At 44.0% G+C, this 26,334-nt stretch overlaps 2 long non-coding RNA genes across 2 annotated transcripts in view; both read right to left on the minus strand.

Moving 5' to 3' along the window:
• Positions 1-26,334, minus strand: part of LOC129385017 (uncharacterized) — a 210,041-nt gene that overhangs the window by 119,526 nt on the left and 64,181 nt on the right. The window lies entirely within an intron of this gene.
• LOC126530804 (uncharacterized) lies at positions 1,789-6,344 on the minus strand. Its single transcript, XR_007599516.3, has 3 exons — positions 6,179-6,344; positions 4,629-4,664; positions 1,789-1,981 (listed from the first exon to the last, which is right to left on the minus strand). It is a non-coding gene; the product is annotated as an uncharacterized lncRNA (long non-coding RNA).

Here is a 26,334-nt window from a genome sequence, read left to right on the forward strand (position 1 = left end):
GCAGTAATTTGGGAGTGTTGCCAAAGGTTTTTGTAAGTTTCATTACACAAAAAAATTATGCTGCTTTATCCTGCATAAAAAAATAAAACATGTAAAACTGCAAATACTGAAATGGTATTGCCACTTTATTGTTATTTAAAAATATTATTTACCAGTTTATTTTCTCGGAATGTCACTCTGAAGAACTTAAATCTGCAATAAAAATATTAAGGGTGCGCGAAAAGTGATTTTTGAGGCTGAACCGAATAATGCTAGAAGCAAATCAAATAATGGATAGTTTCTGAATAATGAACAGCTGATAACACACTTATTGTAAGATGAGGCTCACATCCTAGTATTATTAAAGTTAGCAAGTTTCTGTCATTGTTATGTTATGAAAAGCTGTTTATTAAAAGCACAAATGGAGCAGCAGAAAGTTTCTTCACATGCACAGGACTCTTCAGTAAGCATAAATGATTGCTGTACAGCCTCTAAAGTACAGCTACTGAAGTAACGTAGCCTGGTCTGCTATTACAAGTTGTTACGTTTTATGTCTACACTATGTTATTGGAGGTGAAAATTTACCATACTTTGGCTCAAATTTCATGTTTTATTGGTGTTTCGAAATATTAGAATACTCACATTTACAAATAGTGACCATTCAAAGACTAAATTGAATAGGACACTATTCAATTCGAAAGTTTTGAGCATTTGCACACCACAAAAAATATATAACTCCTAAATTAGAGAGGCATATTTCTCCCCAAAATGTGATCCTCAACGGGCTAAACAAGAGCGACAGAAAAGCCCATTCATCTTTTTGATTAATTTAAGCCCATAATCTACTTGGCAATGGTTCATAATAACCCTGTTAACAGGTAGGTGAAGTAAGGAAGCAGGAATTAATTCTAACAATTTCAGAATGGGAGTAGTGGCATTTCCGATGGTCTGTAAGAAGCTTTATACATTAGGCCCCAAGAGCCTATTCTCAATTTATTGAAGTATATGGGGAAAAGCCACATAAATATTTTTTTCATATCTTAGAATACAAAGTGATAAAGTGTGCGTTAATAAATACGAGTCATAGGTTAAGTGCTTAGAATGAGTAAGCGCCCACTAAACGTAGTACTGTTGACAGCAATGCTTGCAACTCTGTCCCTGTTGTTTCTTTGATTGAAACAACCAAAAGAAAATTGCCACACCACTCAGGTTCCCTCTGCTAAAAGGCTGCTGTCTGGCATCACATGGACCTCCTTCAATATAGGAGCAACCTTAATTCGATGTGGTCTGTTAAAATTGGTGAAACTACTGTTTCACATCTCAGAACCTGGAGAGCTGTTTTGACTTCTGCAATTTGGTGAACATGCTCCTGCTCGAGCTGAGCAGTAACCACACTTGAGCATGCCTTCTCTGCAATTCGCGTATTAGAATAAAATTTTCAGGCTAACTAAACATGTCCTCCATGCCAATAGATTTGGAGCGTGCTTCACAGACAACTATTCCTTGCAAAGACAGCCAAGTAACACTGCTAATGCGCAAATGCAGCTCATTTTATGTGGTGGAGCCACTAAAAACTTTCAGCAGTGAAGGCAGCTTTTAAATTTTAGAAGCATTTGAGTATGGCGGCATTATGCACTTAAGATCGTACGAACAGTCATTCCAAATAGTAGGCTATTGTCGCACACAACTGCACACACGGGCTACTTGAAAGTCGTTTGTTATGCCAATGGCAAGTTCATAATTTTAGAAAAAAATGTGAATGTAAAAATGCAACCAGAAATGATATATGGTACTTGCCTATAACGGCACTGACCCTGGTGGGGTCAAGAGCCTTTTTTGCCCCTTGGTGTTATTTCCAAAGCGCAAATGGCCCATGAGCTCCTCCTCTGTGAACACATGGTGAAGCAAGGCCCTTGCAAACTTTCCTGGTCCACCATGGCAGGCCATGGTAAACTGTGCCAGGATAACCTTCTCAATGTGCACTCCTTCAACCTATGTGAACCTGCATGTTTAAGTAAATGTTAGCAAAACAGTTTTAAGCCTTTCAAGCACATTCACACAACAGCCCTACTGCAAATAAATTACAAAAGTACCTGTTGCAAATCTAGATTGCTAAACTTGACTTCTTACAAGCTTCTTATGCTGTCTGGACGCCACATGTTTCAGAAAAACAATCCAGCACAAACAAGAATAATAAACCAAAGTATCCAAACATCTAGTACTTGAAAAAGGGGAGTACCAGCGAAACACAAATGACACGCACACAAGGAAACGGCATTAGACACGGACGGACGTTGGGACGGACCAGCGTCCATCCCTGTCTAACGCCTTTTACGTGTGTGCGCGTCTTTTGTTTTGCTGGCCCCCCCCTTTTTCAAGTTCATCATGCACCAACTGGCCCAAGAGCTTGCGCTAATGCACATCTAGTACTATTTATTGTGATTACCATTCTTAGGATACTTCACATTTTCAGGTGTTTGTCTCTATTTTCCCATCCATTTGTGTCAATAGGTAGTCCATGGTCTAATGGGGAGATTGGGCTGCTATGTTGAGGGAAGAGTTCAAAATCAACCATTGGAACAGCTTGGGTGACTGGGTATGCAACCCTGGGCATATGCCACTTTTCAATGAATCTCCTTCCCGCTATCTTGGGCAACTGCTGCTGCTTGTGTTGGCAAGCAGCGTTAGGAGCTCAAAGAGGGACATGATTGTCGATCATTACTAAGATTACCACTACACGTCACGTTAGCTTGCTGTGCTGCAGAAGTAATATGTGAGATTCCACTCCACTGTATGAAATGTACATAAGCTGCAAGGACAGTATGTGCCAACCACCACCTCAATTAAATTAATCGACTCGCAAAGCACAGGCTGCACAAGATCACGGAGTGAACTTAAAAGTTTGTGGACAGTCAGTTGATGTCCATGTCAGGGACCTCTAGGGAAACTGTCATTTCCTCGATGTGCATCATCGTGCCGTCATACATTGTATTACAATTCTGTCTGTCTCGTTGTACCACCGTTCTAATAGTCATCACGTATCACCACAATTCAAAATATAAATAGACACTTATATCTACTGTTTATTTAATCTTTATGGAGAATACTTCGAGCATGAGTTTTTGCAAAGATCATGAATTCTACAGCTTAAAGGAGCACTAAAGCAAAATTAAATTAATTAAATTCTGGCGTTTTAAGTGCCAAAACGACAATCTGATGTTTAGGCACGCCTTAGTGGGGAACTCTGGACTAATTTTTACCAAATCAGGCTGCAAGGTACCTGGGCAGTTTTGTATTTCACCTCCATCAAAATGCGGCTGTTTGATCCTGTGACCTCGTGCTTAGCGGAGCTGTGCCAACACCGCTAAGCAACTACGGCATGAAATCACTAACGACAAAAATTATTTTAGATGTATCTGTACATGACCTTCCTATAATTCAAGAGATTCACTCATACCGTGACAAGAGGCTGAGTAAACTGTAAAAGCAGCAAGAGGAAAGATTGGTGGCAGTGCTGCCTTGAAGTTACCACACCCGCTTGCTGTGACGTCATGGATTTTGATGATGTCTGTTGAGGTGTAGCAATTTTTTTTACAAATAAAGATGTTCTTCATCGTATTCCAAAAACCCAAAATAAAATGCGTCAGGAACTTTTACAGAACCAATACAGCCCAAGTTTGAAAAAATACTTGGAATCCATGATGTGACAATGAGGCGTCAGCACAAAGATTTTGGGGCGATACTCAGAAAATTGAACTTTCAGCTTTATTTTCTCTAATAATCAAACAACTACCAAGAAAGTTACAGAAGTAGTTATTTAAGACGATGCTTTATTTTAAATTCATTTAAGGTGTCATTAGTGTCCCCTTAATACAAAACAAGGAATGCACTTAGCTGCATAATAGGTTAACATGCATCACTCGTTCTCATTAAGGTAGGATTATCAGTATAGCAAAGGGCATGCACTGGCTGCTCCAGAGGGGAGCCCTTCCACTTCCCCTCAACCTCCCAATTTCCAATTTCTTTATGAGCAGTGATGCAAATTCTGTATCTTAACGAGACATAATGCCAAGGAGATTAAAAATGCCATGCTGGCTACAGCATGTGGTGACCGGCACTTCACACCGTCCAGCTCGGCATCAATCTTTTTGGAATTTGGCCCTTGAAATGCAGAAAGCCCCAATCACTGCTCGTTCTTCAGCCAACTTTCTCAAAGGGTGCTGCTGTTCTGGTTTGATACCTCTAGCTGTGCACTGCTGTATGACATAGGTCATAATACCTTCGTTCTGGTAAAACTAGAAAGATGTGCACTCATGCAGACCACTAATGTCCACACTAAGTTTCTGAACGCCCCTCTCATATCAGGCATATACACTGAAAAAGGCACATTCCGCGTTTAATATGTTCACAAGTGACAATGAAATTCACTCCCAGTCCCAGTGCAGTTGCAAAGTCTTTAAGCTGAGTGCTTAAAGGCGCCATGTCTCCTAATGAAGGCACTCTGCACCAATTGATCACCGGAGCAAATGCGTTGCAGTTGCATCAGCAATGTTGTTGTTTTTTCTGCTTCCTGCAATACATTTTCACGGTATCACTGTATTTGATCATCGTGACGCTACAGAATGGATGGCCAAAGAATTCACTTTTACCGTTCCAGCTGGGGCCTCTCCCAGCTCATTTTGAATCTGAAAAAAGATGTCACTATTAAAACGTGAAGCCACGATGCAGCAAAAGCGACAATCAAAAGAGCTACATGGACCATTAGGCTGGCATAAATGGACGGATACAAATGACTAGTCATTGAATACACTAAAGTGTGGCCGCTCTTGCCAATGGCAGTGTGACCTTGTCAAAAAATTTATTTCACATTCCTCTACTTATTTTAAAAATTATTTCCACGCATCTACTTAACTGTTATGGCCACATATTAAAGGCAGCTCCTTCATATAAAACCAGTGTTACATTCTTTTACTCCCCGTCTACCTGATGCTACTGAAGTTTTGCTTACTCTCAAAGAAAGAATTTCACAGAACTGCTCTTTCGACAAAGCATTATTCCAAGCTTGTGGGAAAGCGTCGTGATTTAGTTCACAACGATGCGCTCCCCTTTCAATCTGTTCACTCTATAGTGCTCTGATTCAAAGCAAAAATAGCTTTTCGACATAACTAGCTACTTCTATGGTCACAAGAAACATGGTAATTATTGATGTTTATGTTGCCGATAACGTATACATGCCGCCTCGAAACACAGTGGGACGACAACGCAGATATGCCAGGCATCTCGTTCCTTTACTGATTTTAAAACTATTGTTAAATCAGTTACTGAAGTGCGAAAAGCTGCAATTTCACGAAATTACATTATTTTGAATGTTGTAGGACCTGGAGTGCCATGAAATCTGCCTTTCCGTGAATGCAAAGAGCGCCTACGCGAAGCCGTTTGGGCGAAGCACTCGATGGCGACGAACGGAGAAGATGAAAAAATAAAGTTGAATGCGCGCGACCTGGGGGAAAACAAAACGCACGCGGTTGGCAAGGCGTAATGATTTCGCAGCACTCTGTGGCATCACCCCTATTGTATCTCACGTATCGCATGTACACCCTTGAAATTCTTTATTATTATTGCGCGACAGCCTCCTCTGTGTTTTCCGATCGCGCGAACATCGGCCGCACGGCGTGTCAGATAATGGCCTTGAAGCACCGCGGAGTCACTCGATCCTGAAGGGAACAGCGCAACAGAATACACTTTCGCCAATCCCACCGCACCCCCACCCCCCTTTTTTTGCTGAAAGCTCGCTCACACGCCTTGTACTAGCGTGGCGCAAACGAAATATCTTCGATTACAGTACAGATCGGGTGGTTTCACGTCGCATTGTTTTGCGCTCATTAATAAGGCTAACTCAATCGGTGCTCGAACACCGTATCAGAAATCATGGCGTACAACATGCCCTGTTTTAGGTGGCACCACATAGCTGCCTTACGTCACCACAAGCGGAGTGTAAAGTTAAACCAGGACAAAACTCCACGTTATCTACCGCAAATCTAGTGCTGTACAACCCATTCTCGCAACGGAAGGATAGTACTAGGAATGAAAACTAGAAAAGAGGCGCGCGGAAGACACGAACAAGCGCTGAAATCATTTCCCCGCTTCCGTTCACCGCGTCGCAATGGACGAACAAGGGGAATTCGAAACACTCACTCACCCTTGATGTCGCCGAGTCGGAGGCGATCATGGCGATCTTCGAGGCAACAAGTCCATAAAAAGCGAGCAACACGCAGAAATATTCCAAAGATGTCACAGCGAAGCACACAAAGAACACAGGAAACGCAGGAAACTCTCATGCAAGCTGCGTGCACGAACTCGCCGGAATGCGCTAAGCATCAACAGCGCAAACGCGCAATCATACAAGTACACTCATACAAATACACGCTTATATTATCATAAATTGTACCATTGGATAACAAATTATGTAATTTCATGTTATTACTGAACAATTGTTGCGATTTGCAAGTGTATAAAAGTTTTTTGCTTCGCTTTTTGATGAACTACTTTCTTTAGCGCAGTAACACAGTGCACCGGCCGGAGCTAATGGCATGCGCGGGAAAAGGCGCCAAATTCAAACGTCACAAACGCCGCGCTAATTTGTGCTCGCACAGTTTTCGTCGTTTGGATTAAAAAAAAAAAGTAATGCGTGCCGCAACCATGCGAACTGAACTATTGACCAGAAAAGTACAGAAACGTCGCTGTTTGTGCTTCTTATTTCGACGTCATGGCAAACTGCGGGCGGTCTGTCGTCCCATTCTTTAAACATTTGTGCGTGTGCTCCTGCGCTGTGCGATTTGTCACCGAGAACGTATAGCAGCGCAGATTGTGCTTGGTAGCCGAGCAGATTCCGAACACATTCGCCAGCACCCCGTCTAGGTCACAGAACAGAATTTGGCCTCCATGTGAATATGAGCACCATGTCGTACATATCGGCCAAGCTTTTCGTTTCGTTCTGTATAGCGCGCTAACGGGTATGCGAAACGCACTCCGTAAAAACGATGTTCACTCCTTTCTCCGCCGCTCCCACCGTGGTGGCATAGTGGCTGAGGTGTTGCTCTACTAACCCGAGTGCTTGGGATCTAATGCCGGCCGCGGCGGCTGCATTTCGATTGGGGTGAAATGCAAAAACGACCGTGTACTGTGCGTTCGGTGCAGGTTAAAGGACCCCAGATGGCAAAAATAAATATGGCGTTCTTACTACGGTGCGGCTCATAATCAAAGCGTGGTTTTGGCACGTCAAACCCCAGACTTGAATTTTGTTAACGTTCTCCGCCACCTTGACCATATTTAACATGGAGGCATGCAATACCGTTTCCTAACACACAGCCAGGGCACTGGCCCCTTATAATGGACGCCGATGGAAATGCAGGATGCGTCCAATCATCGGTTGTTTGTGACTGCTTGTAGGGACGTTTGTCTTCTCAAACTGCATATATATATATATATATATATGCAGGGTGTTTCTGCTAACTTTAGGCCGAGTGTAAACTCTATGACGAGGCGACTAAATGCATGTTGCTCCCTTTGGTATGTAGCGTGTCGCGCTATTTGTGTATTTTTGCTTAATTAGCAAATTAGTCAAGCATAATTAACCAACTTCTGAAGCAAGGAAGTTAGGAAAGAAATTCCAATTAGAAAGTTGCAGAGCTGTTGGCAACAAGCCTGAATAAACAGTTTGTCTTTCTATCTGTTAAGTATTATTCTTTTTCAGCTTACTGCGGATGCTCGCGAAATAGGAAAAGCACCACGTGACATATGCCCGCCTGCGAGTCGTGATTGCACTGCTCCTAAGCCTTCTGCGCACAAACGAAAACATACCATTTAACCGGTGTGAACACCCGTCTGCTTATCGCCATCATGAACCGCAGCGAGGGAAGCACGTCGCTGGCGTCAATACCACAGCCAACGCCTTCATCACTGCCCTGTCGCCTTTTAAGCGGCAACACACCCTGCTCGATGGTATCCTCGTTTGGGAGCGCTGCAAGCATGGCGCGCAAGCGGATATATGTCAGGTGATATTTTTTCTATTTCACGGGCGTCCGCAGTAAGCTGAAAAACACTAACACTTAATAGATAGAAAGTGAGAAATTGCCTAATAGGACGTTTTGCAAAGTGCTCTAGAGCTTTCTAATTAGAATTTTTCGCCTAACTTTGTTCCTTCAGAATGGCTAATTTTCTTGACTAATTAACTACTTAGGAAAAATACAAGAATAGCGTGACACGTACAAGAGTGAGCAACATGCATTTGGTCGCATCGTCTTATGGTGCATCGGCATATTTTTAAACTCTGAGTAAAGTTAGCTGAAACACGTGTATATACGTCTATGGTTCAAGTAACGTGAAACAACACCCTGTATATATGCAATGGTGATCAAGTGATCAGTAAAGCAACATATATGTGCAAAAGACGCACACATACATATGTGCGTGTGGTTTTCACATGTACTTCGAAACTCAATATTGCTCGTGACTCAATTTTATTCAACAATAAGTTAACAGCATTTAGTCAACGACTTTATTGTTGGAAACTACTCAACAATGGTTCAATAGTCAATACTATTCAACAATATGTCAAGAGAATTTAGTCAACGACTTTATTGTTGAAAACTACTCAATATTGGCTCAATAATACTCAATACTATTCAACAATATATCAACAGAATTTAGTCAACGACTTTATTGTTGGAAACTACTCAACAATGGCTCAATAATACTCAATACTATTCAACAATATATCAAGATAATTTAGTCAATGACGTTATTGTTGAAAACTGCTCAACAATGGCTCAATAATACTCAATACTATTCAACAATATACCAACAGAATTTAGTCAACGACTTTTTTGTTGTGAACTGCCCAACAACTTTACTGTTGAATTATTGCCTGTGGTTTCAATAATTGTTGAGGTATTGTTGAAAGGCTATTGAGTCAACAATTCGTCAACAATATGCCAACAACTTTTCAACAGTCATTTTCATAAGGGAAGAAGCCAGCTGTACATTAAAGGCACACTAAAGTGAAACAATAAATCAGTTTAGACTAATAAGGCATTGTGTGAGAACCATGTAGGCAGTCATTTCAAAATAATAGTTTGATTATTAGATGAGAAAAGCAAGGCCGAACTATTGATAAATGTTTGAATTTCGCGCCGAAACCGCGAAACGCTACGTCAGTGTGATATCAGGGATACCAAAGTATGTTTTCGCATTTGGGCCGCGTTGGCTGAGTGAAGGTTCCGGAAACTTGCTTTGTTTAATATTTGGTTCCTTTAGAACACAATTCAGTCAATCTGCACGGCTATATATGTAAGTAGGCCCTAGAAGATGCCATCAAAATCCATGACGTCACAGCCACCAGGTGCGGGAAATTCAAGGAGGCGTCGCCACCCGTCTTTCGTTCTTCCGCTCTTCTTGCTTGCCAAGCGTTTTATTGTGGTAAGAGTGGTGTTTTTAGTGTCGTAGAAAGGTAACTTACTGATACAGAAGATATCAATTTTTCTATTTAGTGTCCCTTTAACAAGTTGATACGGTGTTTACATTTCCGTCAATGGAGCCAACGGAACCAGCACTGCAAACATACGCTATCATCAAAAGCCTCCGCACGCGCTCCGGTTCTAATGCAGATTTTGACCGTGTAACTAAATCGAATTTGAGGTATCCATGATGCAAATATCTAGCAATAATTATCTTCGCGCTTTCTTCATAACCTCTAAGCTAACATCTCTATAAACGCAAGGCCAGTAACCGCGCTGCAGACATGTTTGTTACTAATGGGTACTAACAAAAAATTGACAGACACTTTAGCATACGCCAAAGAGGGTGAAGGCGAAAGCCTGTGCACTCAAGATACTTCCACTAAATTACTTGACATTCTCATTCGAATGCGTTATTACTTCTTATTGTTTTCTCCCAATAAAGATCGTGGGTTCGAGTGCCTTAATGAAAGCTACATTAATTACATGTTCCTTAATCAACTTAGCTCTAAATAACACAAAGGTCGTGAGTTTGACTCCCACCAAAGGTCGATGGTTCGAGTGCTTGAGTTAACTCTTATTAGTTAACTGTGCCTTTTTTAGCATGATTAGGAAAGTGGTGACAGATTATCTTAATTTACTGGCAGAATATGGACCCATAAATGTAATTAATGAATACACAAGAGAGGAATATTCGGGTTCGAGAATAACGAAAACCTGGATTGATAATATTGTCAATAGGCCCAGACAGCAATGTTATGCAAGCGGCGTAATTAAAGTCAGACTAGCAGATCGTTACCTTACATCACTTGTAGTCATGTCCGATAATGACACTGAGGATTGTGAATCAAGAACAAAGAATCAAGTTATAGACAATGCAAAAGTTGACATGTACATGAAGAACACAGACTGTACTTCACTTTTACATATCGGCCAAGCCAGTTTATAGGGCAAGTTTGTTGAAACGGTCAAGATAATATATACGTAAAGTCTCCTAAATTCATAACAATTAAGCAAAGAAACCCTAATAAGAAATGGATTATCAGGTTGGGAGAGAAGTGGAGGAAGAAGTGACAGAAACAAGGATGGCTACCTGTCGTACTGACTTACCTAAGTTTTATTACAAATTGGCGCACTCCAGGACAGGATTCGAACCTGTGTTGCACACCTCATTCGCTTCGTTTCACCGAGGACCATGTGCTTGGACGTTATTAAAATTTGCGCGGACACGACAGGCACACGAGCGTGGCAAGCTTTTTCCATGGTGGACGGTTCGCTGTTGCGGATGAACACTGATTCCTTGTTCAAAACGTTCACGAACGGTCTTTTGCTATTGGTGGTACAACATAACCGTGTACGATCAGCATGAGTGAACAAGGGCGAATATATGAGAGTGCGCAATACATTTTTTATCATATAATGGAACTCGAGAGACAGTGAACACCAGCAACGAATATGTTTAGATTTATGACATTATTGTGTGTTTGAGGTCTCAGCAGGAGCACACCCAACACCTGGCGAAGGTCTTACAACCACTCAACAATGCCAATCTGAAGATAAATGAAAAAAAAAAAGAGTGATTTCTTCCAGCCCGAGGTCCTTTTTCTCGGTAATGTATTCGGCGGTGCTACCAAAAGTACCGAACAAGAGTCTGTACATGGGATTTCCACACTTACGAAGCCGCATGACCTTCATTCGCTGCGAGTTTTCTTTGGGCTAGCAGGCCACTTCAGGGCTGACATTAAGGATTTTGCAAAGATGTCAAAGTGCCTGTCTGAGGTGACAAAAAAGGAGGTTCCTTTTATTTGGTCCGATGATTGCGAAGTAGTGTATCAAAACTGGTGCGCCGCATCTCGTCTGAACCAGTACTAACTCTGCCTGACTTTAGCCTGCCGTTCCAAATGAACACATTATGGTATACATGGGCAGTGCTGTATCAGAGCGACTGCAGTTCTCCGCTAAATCGACAATTTCAAGTCGTAGGGTACTATTCCTACACCTTTAACTCTTCTCAGCTCAACTGCTCTACGACGGAGAAAGAGGCCCTTACCGTCCTCATCGCAATGCGATGCTATACATCGTACATAGACGGCAGAAAATTCAAGCTGTATTCGGACCATCTTCTCAGTCAGCCGGAGCCAAGAGGAAAGCCGGCGCGCTGAATAGATGAACTGCAGCAGTACGATTTCGAGGTTATCCACCAGGCAGGCAGCGGGTTGACGGATGCAGATGCGTTATCTAGACTGGCGGTCGAAGTTACACATGGAGTGTTAACCGTGACGAAACTATGGAAAGGGTGCGAAAGTCTACAGTTTCCCAATGGAAGGTTTGTGGTGCCGGAGACCCTCCTTCCAGAAGGGCTCCACATGTACCATGACACTCCCGACTCTGCTGGTCATGATGGTTTCTGGTGAACCTATAACAAGCTTCTACAGAGGTTCACGTGGAAGAATATGAAGAAAGATGCAGACAACTATGTTCGGTCATCCCACTTGTGCCAGGTCAGTAAGACAAAGTACCGGCCTCGGCCGGACGAGCTCGTATTACCACTTCACTCGGATGCACCTGTAGAAGTAGTGCATGTGGGCTTTGCGAGTTGAAAAACAAGAGCGAAGGTGTGCGCCAAACACAGTCATTTCTAGTGGAAATCGACCAATGCACAAGAATGGTAGCTGCACGCCCTGGAAAAGAAGATACAAATAGTGTTATTGCCCTTCTTGACCGAGCGATGTCCTCGAAGTAGAAGGTCGCTGTCTCTTAGAATGGAGGCGCAATCATGAGCAAGAAGTTTCAGCAGTGGGCAGACAGTCGCGGAGTTGTGCTGCGGCGCTGCTCTTCGTATCACCCCCAAGCCAATGGATTGGCGGAGAGGATTGTTCGTGGCATAAAGCAGTCTATGTCAATGTACACAAACTTCCGAGGAGGATGGAATTGCTGCCTAGAGGCAGCCGTTGCATACCATAACAGGACACATACCACAAGCCTTTGATGTAGCCCCCATTTCGCCGCGTATGATGAAGTGCCGAAACTGCCGAGAAGCGCAGCAGGTGTCGCGAGGCCATGAAACGCCAGTTCGACAAGAAACTATCAAGTTAATTGACTTTGTTCTTGTCCGAAAGGGACTACCAGGAACCAGCGTAAAAATTCTTGTTCAGTTCCAGCTCGTGAAAACGTGTGTGCAGCAAGGCGCACTCAAGACTGCTGGGTATATGAACAGTGGACAATTAGAGGTTGCAGCTGTGAGCTGTGAGCTGTGTATCCTTCCGTATCACCCCAGGAGGGACGAGGCTTGAAAGAGGGGAAGTGAAAAGTAGAAGGAGCAAAAGTGGGGACAGAAGTAGATTAAGAAGTGACAAAAATCAAGGATGGTTACCTTGCCATACTTACTTATCTTAGTTTTATTACATGGATTACGAGTGATATTATTGAGTCGTGCTTTCAAAAAGACAAAGCATAGCAAAAGTGCAGAAAAGAACCCGACAACGAAAAACACGGGATTGCGAACTTTACAAAACGCGGTGACAGCTAAGTTACGCCTGAAAAAAAGAAAATATTTCATGCACCGATTTTCGTAATGCAAGAAGGGCGGGGAAAAAAAAAACGGGGACTGCGACGAATGAATTGATGGGCAGATGCAAACGAGCTAGCGTCGATGATATCGTAAATAGCAATTTTCCAAATGAAAACATACAAACGCTATGTGATAAGTTTGATGAAAGTTTTATGTCTGCAGAAGAGAAGCAGAAAGAAACGGAGTGACCAACATTTTGAATATGAACCGAAATGCACATGCGGGCACTCAGCTTACTTTCCAGCGATGACCGAAGTTGATCTTTGGACGATAACTCAAGGCATGGCAAGAGAGAGAGAGAGCAAATGATAAAGGAAAGGTAGGGAGGTTAACCAGGACTGAGCCCGGTTGGCTACCCTACACTGGGGAAAGGGAAAATGGGACTGAAAGATTAAAAGAAGAAGAGAAGTCTGCTAAGTCTACTGGGTATATCGTTCGGTCACTCAGTCCGGATCACAGACGCTGACTCAATCCAGTAGCCTTCAAATATCGCAGCAGAGCTTTTGTGGCCTTTTGTAGCTGCGATATGCGAGGCCATGGTCCCAAGATCTTCTTCAAGGTGAACGGTGTTCTATCTAGCTGATTGAGAGCTGTGCAGAGGTCATGTCTTTCGTTTTGAAAAGATGGGCAGTAGCACAGTAGATGTTCTATAGTTTCCTCGGCACCGCAGGCATTACAGTCGGCGCTATCAGTCATTCCAATCAAAAACGTATATGCATTGGTGAATGCGACGCCCAAGCGTAAGCGGCACAGCATTGTTTCTTCATTTCGCAGAAGCCCTGGTAACAGCCGCAGTTGCATAGAGGGATCGAGGGAATGCAATCGTTCTTGGGTGAATTCAGGTGTGTGCCACTTCTCTAATGTCATACGGTGTGCTACCTTGCTTAGGTGTTGGGCTGCGTCGGTCCGCGATAAAGGTACAGAAACAAGGGTTGCTGCTTCGTGTGCTTTCCTAGCAGCTTCGTCAGCGAGGTCGTTGCCGGAGATACCGCAATGGCCAGGCCGCCACTGAAACACGACGTCGTGTCCTTTCGCTATCATACGATGGTGCATTTCTCGTATCTCCGACACTAGTTGTTCGCACGACCCGCGACGAAGAGATGACAGAAGACATTGTAAGGCCGCCTTCAAATCGCAGAATATTGCCTACCGATTAGCGGGTTGGTTGTTAATGTAATCAACGGCACCTCGGAGGGCAACAAGCTCCGATCCGGTCGATGTTGTCATATGAGAAATCTTGTATCGGACGCTAATTGATCGTGATGGTATAACCACTGCGCCGGTGGAGCTGGTCTGAGTGGAAGAGCCATCCGTATATATGTGGACTCGGTCAAAGTAGAAAGTGTTCAAACAATCCAGAGCTGCTTGCTTCAGGGCCAAGGTAGGCAGGTCGGTCTTCTTCCTTATCCCTGGAACCATGAGACGCACTTGAGGTTGTTCTAAACACCACAAAGCTGAGGTTGAACGTGCTGAGGGTATGAAGCCCGATGGTAGACAGGCACGATGGATGCTGACCTCGTTGGAGAAGGACGCCTGTGGTCGTCGTTCTGGCAGGCAGGCAAGAGAGCTTGATTGCATGCGTGAAACATGACGAACATGGGCCCTAAGCGTGTCGATGCTAATGTAAGTCGCGATCGGATGGTCTCGAGCCATTATAATGGCAAAGTTCAAGCCGTGCCTTCGCCCTCGAAATTTGTACTTCAACTTTCACAAACTCAAACAAGTACTTTTAAATTTACTAAACGAAATATTCGAAACAGGCATTATATCCAAAGAACTGAAAACTTAAATCGTAAGGCCTGTCTACAAAAACGGAAGGAGAAGTGATTGCGAAAATTGTCGACCGATCGCGATATTGTCTACAATAGCGCATATAATAGAAAAGTATGTTGTATCTCTAATGCCATCATTTTGTGAAAAGTATTCACTGAATATGGCACAGTTTGGGTTAACGAAGATTAAAGATACAATTGCTCAGCTAAAAGAATTCCCGTACTATATTAGCACATAAATAGAAAATAATAATGTAGCCTTAGCCCTATTTTTAGACCTCACAAAGGCTTTTGACATGGTGGTATATAATATATTACTAAACAAGCTAAAGAATATAGGATTCGGAGGTCACTTCTATCCATTTTTTTTCTAAATTATTTTACTGATCGACCACAATGCGTAAAACTAGATGATAGCTACAGCAACCTCAACTTAATGAAGTGTGGTGTGCCCCAAGGAAGCACGCTAGGGCGAATACTCTTTAATATATATGTCTCCGATCTCGGCCTCCTACAGCTGAAATCAAAACTTTTTTGAGTACGCTGATGACACTGCGATAGCGCTAAATACCAGTGACTATAACTCGGAATGTCAAATCTTCGAACGAGACATATCAATAATCACAGGCTGGTTAGCCCACAATTCTATTTTCATAAATCATCATAAAACTAACTAATCTGCCTCAGGAATCCACATAAGGCGCTTTCATTCGATATGAATGTATATTTGCACGCGCCACATTGCAACAAATGTATTTGTCAACCATTCAAGTCTAAATATTTTAAGGCAGTTTGTCGTGTGCGTATCATGGCCACGTACGCTTATATCGCCTTCCGTTTCTCTACCACGGGTGCGCTTTAAAACCACGGCGCTGCAATTTTGCTTCAGATACTTTCCTTTCCTTCCTTCTCCTCCCTTAAACTGGCTCTCTTAACTACTACACGCAGAGACAAAGCAACAGCGCGCGCATGCGATCCGATAGATGAGATGAATATATATATATATATATATATATATATATAGAAAATTATCAGTCATAGCTCTCGTAGTATAGCCCTTTTGGCCGTTTCTTTTTTTTTTTTCGAAAGTAGTCCTATTAAGGTCATTATAGTTACACGAAAATATTTCGCCCTCGTCAGCAGCAGTCCTTGAGATAGTTACTCTGGCGGCTAGCTTCCCACGCTATGCGTGCCGCCCTCGCACCTGTTTAAGCTTTTCCTAGACGCTAGAGTTATACTATGTCCGCGCAACCTTGAGCGATCGGAAAGCGCGTTTTCTCCTCTTGGCCGGCGGAGAAGGGAGGCTTTGTTCCGGCCGCAGAGCCCTCCACGTCTCAGTAAGGTGCCTTCAAGTCTAAATATTTTAAGGCAGTTTGTCGTGTGCGTATCATGGCCACGTACGCTTATATCGCCTTCCATTTCTCTATCACGGGTGCGCTTTAAAACCACGGCGCTGCAATTTTGCTTCAGAGACTTTCCTTTCCTTCCTTCTTCTCCTCCCTTAAACTGGCTCTCTTAACTACTACACGCAGAGACAAAGCAACAGAGCGCGCATACGATCCCATAGATGAGATGGATAATTTATATATATATATATATATATATATATATATATATATATATATATATGTGTAGTCCAGTTCGCTCTTCTCCTCGGGTGGGCATTTTTCCAAGAAAGTATGCCTTCCAACCACTCAACAATCAGCAAGAATCAGCAAAAATCGACTATCGCGGACAACATCAGTCCCTCTCCACATAAGTATGAGGCTTGGAGCAGGAGCTATGGCGCTTCAAAGTAACCTGGGGCCTGACGAACCAACCGACTGAGCTATCTTTCCGGGCAACATCCAAAGGTCACGAGTTCAAATCACCTGTTCTCCATTTTTTTTCCATTTTTTTCTTTTTTAAATGTCGTTTCCTTTATTTTATCACTGTACGGCAACCCTCCTAATATATATATATATATATATATATATATATATATATATATATATATATATATATATATATATATATATATATATATCCTCAATTATGTATGGCCACACATGTGCAGGTCATAAATACCAGGTTCTCTAGCCGAGGCACCACTGTAGGTTAAATGAGGGGTACAACTCCTGCGGGACCCGCCGTGGTTGCTCAGTGGCTATGGTGTTAGACTGCTGAGCACGAGGTCGCGGAATCGAATCCCGGCCACGGCGGCCGCATTTCGATGGGGGCGAAATGCGAAAACACCCGTGTACTTCGATTTAGCTACACGTTAAAGAACCCCATGTGGTCGAAATTTCCGGAGTCCTCCACTACGGCGTGCCTCAAAATCAGAAAGTGGTTTTTGTCACGCAAGACCCCATAATTTAATTTTTAATTTAACTCCTGCAGGGACGGCAGAGTATCCGCCTCCCGTGGAAGAGGACCGTGGTTCAAATCCCGGTGCCGCGCAATTCTCCACCGGAAAATACAAAAAAAAAAAAAAAAACCGTGTGTTGAGAAAATTGCACAAACAGGCCTGGAGTGCGGCCTGATCCCGGTGACCAGAACCGATAACGCACTCTCACCAGAGCAGGATTGGCCACCCTGGTGCAGTACTTGGCCACAACCTCCTATATGAATACAAAAATGAAACACCAGCCCTCAGTCTCCAGCAGCCGCGAAGCAACTGACCATGGCGGCGGTCAGATCTATGACGCAGCAGAGGGTGCTAAGAATACCTGGCTCCGGACAGGCCGCCATTGGAATCTGAACCTGGCAACGTTTAATAGTGAGGCGAGTCTAGCAGTGTTATTGGAGGAATTAGAGGGTAGTAAATGGGATATAATAGGGCTCAGTGAGGTTAGGAGGACAAAAAAAGCATATACAGTGCTAAAAAGCGGGCATGTACTGTGCTACCGCGGCTTAGCGGAGAGACGAGAACTAGGTGTCGGATTCCTGATTAATAAGGAAATAGCTGGTAACATACAGGAATTCTATAGCATTAACGAGAGGGTGGCAGGTCTTGTTGTGAAACTTAATAAGAGGTACAAATTAAGGGTAGTACAAGTCTACGCCCCTACATCCAGTCATAATGACCAGGAAGTCGAAAGCCTTTATGAAGACGTGGAATCGGCGATGGCTAAAGTCAAAACAAAATACACTATACTGATGGGCGACTTCAATGCCAGGATAGGCAAGAAGCAGGCTGGAGACAAGTCAGTGGGGGAATATGGCATAGGCTCTAGGAATAGCAGAGGAGAGTTATTAGTAGAGTTTGCAGAACAGAATAATATGCGGATAATGAATACCTTTTTCCGCAAGCCGGTTAGCCGAAAGTGGACGTGGAGGAGCCCGAATGGTGAGACTAGAAATGAAATCGACTTCATACTCTCCGCGAACCCTGGCATCATACAAGATGTAGACGTGCTCGGCAAGGTGCGCTGCAGTGACCATAGGATGGTAAGAACTCGAATTAGCCTTGACTTGAGGAGGGAACGGAAGAAACTGGTACATAAGAAGCCAATCAATGAGTTAGCGGTAAGAGGGAAACTAGAAGAATTCCGGATCAAGCTACAGAACAGGTATTCGGCTTTAACTCAGGAAGAGGACCTTAGTGTTGAAGCAATGAACGACAATCTTATGGGCATCATTAAGGAGTGCGCAATAGAAGTCGGTGGTAACGCCGTTAAACAGGAAACCAGTAAGCTACCGTAGGAGACGAAAGATCTGATCAAGAAACGCCAATGCACGAAAGCCTCTAACCCTACAGCTAAAATAACACTGGCAGAACTTTCTAAGTTAATCAACAAGCGTAAGACAGCGGACATAAGGAACTATAATATGGATAGAATCGAACAGGCTCACAGGAACGGAGGAAGCCTAAAAGCAGTAAAGAAGAAACTAGGAATAGGCAAGAATCAGATGTGTGCGTTAAGAGACAAAGCCGGCAATATCGTTACTAATATGGATGAGATAGTTCAAGTGGCTGAGGAGTTCTATAGAGATTTATACAGCACCAGTAACACCCACGACGATAAGGTGAGAGAGAATAGTCTAGAGGAACTTGAAGTCCCACAAGTAACACCGGAAGAGGTAAAGAACGCCTTGGGAGCTATGCAAAGGGGGAAGGCAGCTGGGAAGGATCAGGTAACAGCAGATTTGTTGAAGGTTGGCGGGAACACTGTCCTAGAAAGATTGGCCGCCCTATATACACAATGCCTCATGACCTCGAACGTACCGGAATCTTGGAAGAACGCTAACATAATCCTAATCCGTAAGAAAGGGGACGCCAAAGACTTGAAAAATTATAGACCGATCAGCTTACTGTGCGTTGCCTACAAAGTATTTACTAAGGTAATCGCAAATAGAATCAGGAATACCTTAGACTTCTGTCAACCAAAGGATCAGGCAGGATTCCGTAAAGGCTACTCAACAATAGACCATATTCACACTATCAATCAGGTGATAGAGAAATGTGCGGAATATAACCAACCCTTATATATAGCCTTCATTGATTACGAAAAAGCGTTTGATTCAGTCGAAACCTCAGCAGTAATGAAGGCATTACGGAATCAGGGTGTAGATGAGCCATATGTACTGGAAGATATCTATAGCGGCTCCACAGCCACCGTAGTCCTCCACAAAGAAAGCAACAAAATCCCAATAAAGAAAGGCGTCAGACAGGGAGATACGATCTCTCCAATGCTATTCACAGCATGTTTACAGGAGGTATTCGGAGACCTGGAGTGGGAAGAATTGGGGATAAAAGCTGATGGAGAATACCTTAGCAACTTGCGACTCGCTGATGATATTGCCTTGCTTAGTAACTCAGGAGACCAATTGCAATGCATGCTCACTGACCTGGAGAGGCAAAGCAGAAGGGTGGGCCTGAAAATTAATCTGCAGAAAACTAAAGTAATGTTTAACAGTCTCGGAAGAGAACAGCAGTTTACGACAAGTAGCGAGGCACTGGAAGTGGTAAGGGAATACATCTACTTAGGGCAGGTAGTGACCACGGATCCGGATCATGAGACTGAAATAACCAGAAGAATAAGAATGGGCTGGGGTGCGTTTGGCAGGCATTCTCAAATCATGAACAGCAGGTTGCCACTATCCCTCAAGAGGAAAGTGTATAACAGCTGTGTGTTACCAGTACTCACGTATGGGGCAGAAACGTGGAGGCTTACGAAAAGGGTTCTCCTGAAATTGAGGACCACGCAACGAGCTATGGAAAGAAGAATGATGGGTGTAACGTTGAGGGATAAGAAAAGAGCGGATTGAGTGAGGGAACAAACGTGGGCAAATGACATCTTAGTTGAAATCAAGAAAAAGAAATGGGCATATGCCGGACATGTAATGAGGAGGGAAGATAACCGATGGTCATTAAGGGTTACGGACTGGATTCCAAGGGAAGGGAAGCGTAGCAGGGGGCGGCAGAAGGTTAGGTGGGCGGATGACATCAAGACGTTTGCAGGGACAACATGGCCACAATTAGTACATGACCGGGGTAGTTGGAGAAGTATGCGAGAGGCCTTTGCCCTGCAGTGGGCGTAACTAGGCTGCTGATGATGATGATGATCATGATTATGATGATGATGATGACAGTTTAAGCCTGTGGTTAAGTATTTAGGAATTTTATTTGATCAGCGCTTTACCTGGAATAACCCTGGGATACAATTTTGTGACAAGTTAAAAGCTGTCGTGGCCATGATGTATAGTCAGCGTGGGAAAACGCCTATCAACGCAAAAGTTACTATATATAAGGCATTAGCGGAATCTGTAATTGCATACGGCTTAACGTTATATGGTACATGTTCTGGCCATATAAAGCAAGTTATTATACGGGTAGTAAAAAGAATTGTCAATAGCATAACTTATAGGACCGGACTAGAGTAAGCAGACAGGGAAGAATAGTATAATATTCCAGGGATACTTCCAGTACAAGAGCTATTTAAGTATGTGGTTGAAACACGCTACTATTATTCAAATGCTTTTAAAGTATCGTTAAAAAATATGTTACGTTGCGAAAAACAGAAACATATTTCAAGCCACGAATGTTCACAAACTATGAAAAAAATTATTATGTCCCCGATATTTCTAATCAACTTAATGAAACACTATATGGTATAAATTCAAAATGCAAAAAGAAACAAATGAGGAAGTGTTATTCAACTCTTCATTGCAATGTAATTAGTATTTGTATTCTTACGTGACTGGAAAATGTAGTGTTTATTTTTTCAGTGTTAGAATATTTTCTTTCAATTGTATAATTTTTAACTTTAATTGCATAATGCTTTATATTTCTATTGAAAAATTTACCATCTGCTGCCTGGTCTTCTAACAAGCACGATGTGCTTAGATTGACCAGCAAACGTTGTCTGTCAAAATGTATCGGAAATAAACTTGATTTGATTTGATTTGATCAATGTGGAAGAAGCGATTGAAAGAAGACGACGCATGCATTGCATTAGCTGTGCTTTTTTTGCGTGATTAGCGGCATCGATGTGACAGCGATGCGGAAGAAGACGATGACGAACGCGCGAGCAGCGGCACGAGCGCTCCAATTTCCGTACCTCACAACGTGACCTTCAAACAGATCTAAGACTTTCGCCTTTAAATCTGGTGGGATGTTGAGCTGGACTCATTCTTGAAGAATAAAAGAGTTACTCTCCATTCCAGCTCTGTGAAAAGAATGTTCAGCGAAGCTGTTGCAAAACCATCACTATGCAACTGCGAAGAGTATGCAATGTTTTATAGATGGTTCACATGCTTGTTTTGAGCTTGTTCCGTATTGGAACGTGTGCGCTGTACTGTGTGTTGTATAGGTGATTTCAAAGAATGTGTGCGCTGTTCCCTTCACTTTGCTGAGCGCTTGTAGCCTCTGCCTTTAGGGGGGCGTAAGCCATTGCATTTTTTTCTCGCTTCCGGGGGTATGAGCCACTGCATTTTCGCTTGCTTACGGGGGGATGAGCCATTACTTACGATGACAGATGCTTGTCAAGACAGGGGAGGACAAGTAATACCGGAGGTCGAGAAGATTCGAGTGCTCGGGCTGCTCATCCAGCGAAACCGAGTCAACGGTGAAACGGTCAACACGCTCGCGGGCAAAGCGGCCGCGGCAAGGAGACTCATCAAGAGGGTGTCCAACAGAAGAGCGGGGATGAAGGAGGAGAGCCTGACTAGGCTCGTTCAATCCTTCGCAGTTAGCCACACAACGTACGTGGCCGCCTTCCACAACTGGAGACCGAGCGAACGTAACAAGATAGACGCCACCATACGCAAGGCGTATAAGGCGGCACTCGGCCTCCTCGGGAGCACGAGCACCGAAAAATTCATGGCGCTGGGAGTCCACAACACGCTGGACGAAATAGCTGAACCACAGAGAACAGCGCAACTCGAGCGTCTCTCTGAAACGACAACCGGAAGACAGATACTGCGGGACCTTGGCCTCGAGCCGAGGGAAGGCAAGCAGCAGAAAGGCGTACCTATACCGGATAACATCAACAGAAAGCTCAGGGTCTGCCCGATCCCGAGGAACGTGAACCCTGAGCACAACAAGGAGCGGAGGTTGGCGAGGGCCAGGGCTCTCGTGGACCTCCACGCCAGAGAAGAAGGCGCCGTCTACGTGGACGCGGCGGAGTATCGGGGGAGCAGCGACGCATACGCGGTGGTGGCTGTCGGGGCATCGACGGGTGCAACGAAGACCGCGGCGAGCGTCCGGACTCGAGAGGCGCACCGGGCGGAGGAGGTGGCCATCGCCTTGGCCATCTCCGACCCCGGATGCACTACAGTGTTGTGTGACTCTAGAACGGCAGTGAAGAACTACGCCAAGGGTGGGGTATGCAGTGAGGCTGTGCGCATACTGCACAAGGCCGAAGACATCGGACGCAAAAGCGCTGTGGTGATCAAGTGGTTTCCGGCCTACATGGGCAGTGACGTGTTGGAACGCGGGAACGTGAACCACAACGAGACGGCCAACTCGGTCGCGCGAGGACTAACCAACCGCGCAGCTGCAAGCACGGCCGACTCGGAGTGTTGGTCGCGGTGCAGTGCCAAGGACAAGATGACCACCTTCAACGAAATAGTGAAGTGGTACAGACTTAATAGACAGACTATGCCGCCACCACACCCGGGGCTTACCCGGAAGGAGGCAATGTTATACAGGCAATTACAGACGGGGTCCCTGCTCACCCCGGTGCTAGCTAAGCACGTGTGTCCGAGCGTGTACGAGAGTGACGTGTGTAGGCTGTGCGCTAAGGAGAGAGCCACCGCGGCTCACATCCTTTGGGACTGTAGTATAAATCCACGAGAAGCCAGCGAGAAGACGACGATCCCGCCGCAGCTAGAGGCTGCAACGAGGAGCTATGACCAAGATACACAACTCAAGGCCGTCCAGCAGGTCTCGGCAGCTCTAGAGAGGCAGCGACCACGCGAAACCGAGGAGAAGGGGGGCAGCACCCCCAGGAAGGGAGCGGCGGCCCTCTCGGATCCGCGGAAGTAGCGAGGAACCAAGACCTCGAGGAGCACAATGCACGAGACTGACGTAGTGGCCGCGTCGCGGTAAAAGCTTGTCCTCCCTGCGTGGAGGGAGCCTAACCGACACTGCAGGCATTTTCGCTAAAGTTGTTCTCTCTCTCTCTCAGATGCTTGTTTTGAGCTTGGTCTTCATTGAAACGTGCGCTGTTTTGTACGTTGTGTGAGTGACTCCAAAGAATGTGTTACCTGCTCGATTCACTTTGCTGAGTACTTGCAGCCTCTGCATTACGAGGGGGATGAGTCATTGCATTTTTTGCTTGTTTAGGGGTTATGAGTGATTGCTGATGACAGTAATTTTTGTTCGCGGAAGGACACGAAAAATGCCAACCACCGAGAGGCTAATAGCTTCGCTGTAGTACATTATACAGGTCCAACGTACATGCCGGAACCTATATAAAACGACGCTTTAGTGAAAGGGTATTTTGAATGCTATACAATCAAAAGCGATGCGTATGATTCTGTTCACCTTCATATTATGCAACGAGTTACCCCACGCAATCTTTACGTTTATTCAGCGCAAATATCGAAGCAGCTTTATCCTCACGTAGTTTTAACGTTATTCTCTATAGCTGTACCTAAATGCTACCACCAAATCAGGCGCCTGCACCACATCAAACATTGACGCAGTGACGTCATGCGGACGAAGGCGACACATGATGCCTGCTAAGGGAACAATGGCAATGACAGCTGTGCGCACAGAGAAGTACGACATACATCGAGCTTTATTTAAGGATTCTGCACACACCTGGTAGCACATTCCGAATGGCTAAATAAAAGGCACTTAAGGTAATTAAAGAACGCCTTGTTTAAGTTAACTATTTCCTCCGCGCTATGAATTTGCTCGTTCTTGGTGTATTTATGTTTTAATGTTTTAGTTGTGTGCGTATTAGTTGCCACATGTACCGTGATAGATAAAACTGTGTGCTAATTACTGGTGTTCTGAAATAAATTAAAGCTGAAAGAATTGCACCCAGAGTGTGAGAATTCTTGTATGAAACTGTGCAGAAATATCTCAAGGAGCATGAATGAATGTAGCAATTTCCTATCTTTAGCTTATTTACTCTAATTACAAAGAATGAAATATACCATATGTGCACTTTGCTCCCTCCCAGTTAGCAGAATCTGTAAGTTAGATCACTCAAAATAAATGTTGTGCCGATTTGGTGGCGTGAATGTCAGCCATAATGATACCCCCATGCTACGCCCGTAAGACGTGTCTTCGCAAATGTGAAAACGGGTAAGCGCCTAGTCGGCAGGCATCGTTTCTTTTCACTCATTGCGCCAATCACTTGGTTCCTTACTGCATTCTTTAGGCACTCGAAGCAATGGTCGTCATTTTGGAGAGCGTACACACATCTCCTATCTGATTATCGTGTTCGATGAGCTTTTCTTCGCAAACAAGCTGGTCTAGTCGTGCGCTTTGAACTGGCGCTAGAGCTTTCACGTGCTTGGTAAAGTGATTGTAAAGTACTCTACTACAGTAGTGGGCAGTGTCACACAATACTGTACAAAAATGAAAAATAAAGGTATTTGCACAGGCGACATTAAAAAAAGTGAGAGATTGCACTGCTAGTGCAAGTTTCTGCCAAAGGTCGGTCTGAAATCAGCTACGTGTTCTTGTGTTAGTGAAAACTCCACACAGCGAGAAGGAATGTCGGTAGTAAGTTGACCATACTCTGTCGAAACGCTGATGCATAAACGGAATCAATGGTGAGGAAAAACTAAAGTTACACTTGATATTAATGAAATACAATCATCAAGACACCGCGCTCACTCCTGGTCATGTATACCGATGTTTTGAGACCATCGTTAATGAACAAGCGTGGACGTCGGTTCGGAAAATTACACAACACAACAGATGCTTGGGTGTCTCTCTTGCTGCTGTCTTTCTAACAATTATGCTCTGCCGTGTTCGTGATCGGGATGTGAAATTTGTCAAATCTGACTAATGGTTAAATTGCAGTCATCATTATTTTTATATGGTGCAGGGTAGGCGATATATATATATATATATATATATATATATATATATATATATATATATATATATATATATTCGACATATCGACTAACTCAGCTGTAGACATCAGCCACACCAAAAAAGCTGGAGTGTATGCAAAGAAAACTTCGCCTCATTCGCCTCAAAAGAAAAATATGTCGACCTGTTTTCAGTAGATTATGCTTCTGCAATACCAAAAATAAAGGCGCTCTTATGATCCTTACACCGTGCTTTGACTGAATTCCGTGACCCAAGACTGACGTATGCCTGCGCTGAGGTTTCTGTGCCAAATTTAAAGAAACAGAACTTTGGGCGTTTTCTTCTTCTAATAGTCAATCTATAACATTGATATTAATGAAGACAACGTTTTAAGGGAATTATTTATCAGTTTAAGGTGATTTAGCTTTCGCTATGGTGTCCCCTTGAAGAGACGATGACCCAATCCGTCAATGCCCAAGTTCCTTAGAGGAAAGCGAAGACCAACTCGGACGAACCGCATCGCAGATAATATCATGGAAAGTAGTATCGCTAAGGGCATTTAGGCTGCACAATCCTGGCTTCATTTTTCAAACGCGATGTATTACAGAGGAGGCCGCCTACTTCCAAGCCGCTGCAGCTGCTAAGAACACGAGCTCAAGAAAATGTTTCTTATTCGGCATTACATAATCGAAACCAGCGCCTCTGGTCCGTTCGTCTTGCGCTGGAAACTTCAGCGCCGTTCTTTGCGTCGTGCTTTCCTGTCAATACAAGATGGCGTCATGTCTCCAGCGCGAGACGCTTGGTTGTTTCGCCTCCAAGAAATTCGCGTACACCTTAAAACCCGCTGGTCCGGACAGATGCTGCGAAAGCAAAAAGCAGAGCATAACCAAGCTTTCAATCCGGCCAATAACGCAGTGATTCGCATTTGATTTGTCAATAACGGCGGCGATGCCGGCATATACGTTCTTTCACATAATATTTCACTCGGGTATGGGTTTTTCTTCCGCACGCACG

The sequence above is a fragment of the Dermacentor andersoni genome, chromosome 5 (genome assembly GCF_023375885.2).
Source record: "Dermacentor andersoni chromosome 5, qqDerAnde1_hic_scaffold, whole genome shotgun sequence".
In the NCBI taxonomy this organism is placed as follows: Eukaryota; Metazoa; Arthropoda; class Arachnida; order Ixodida; family Ixodidae; genus Dermacentor; species Dermacentor andersoni.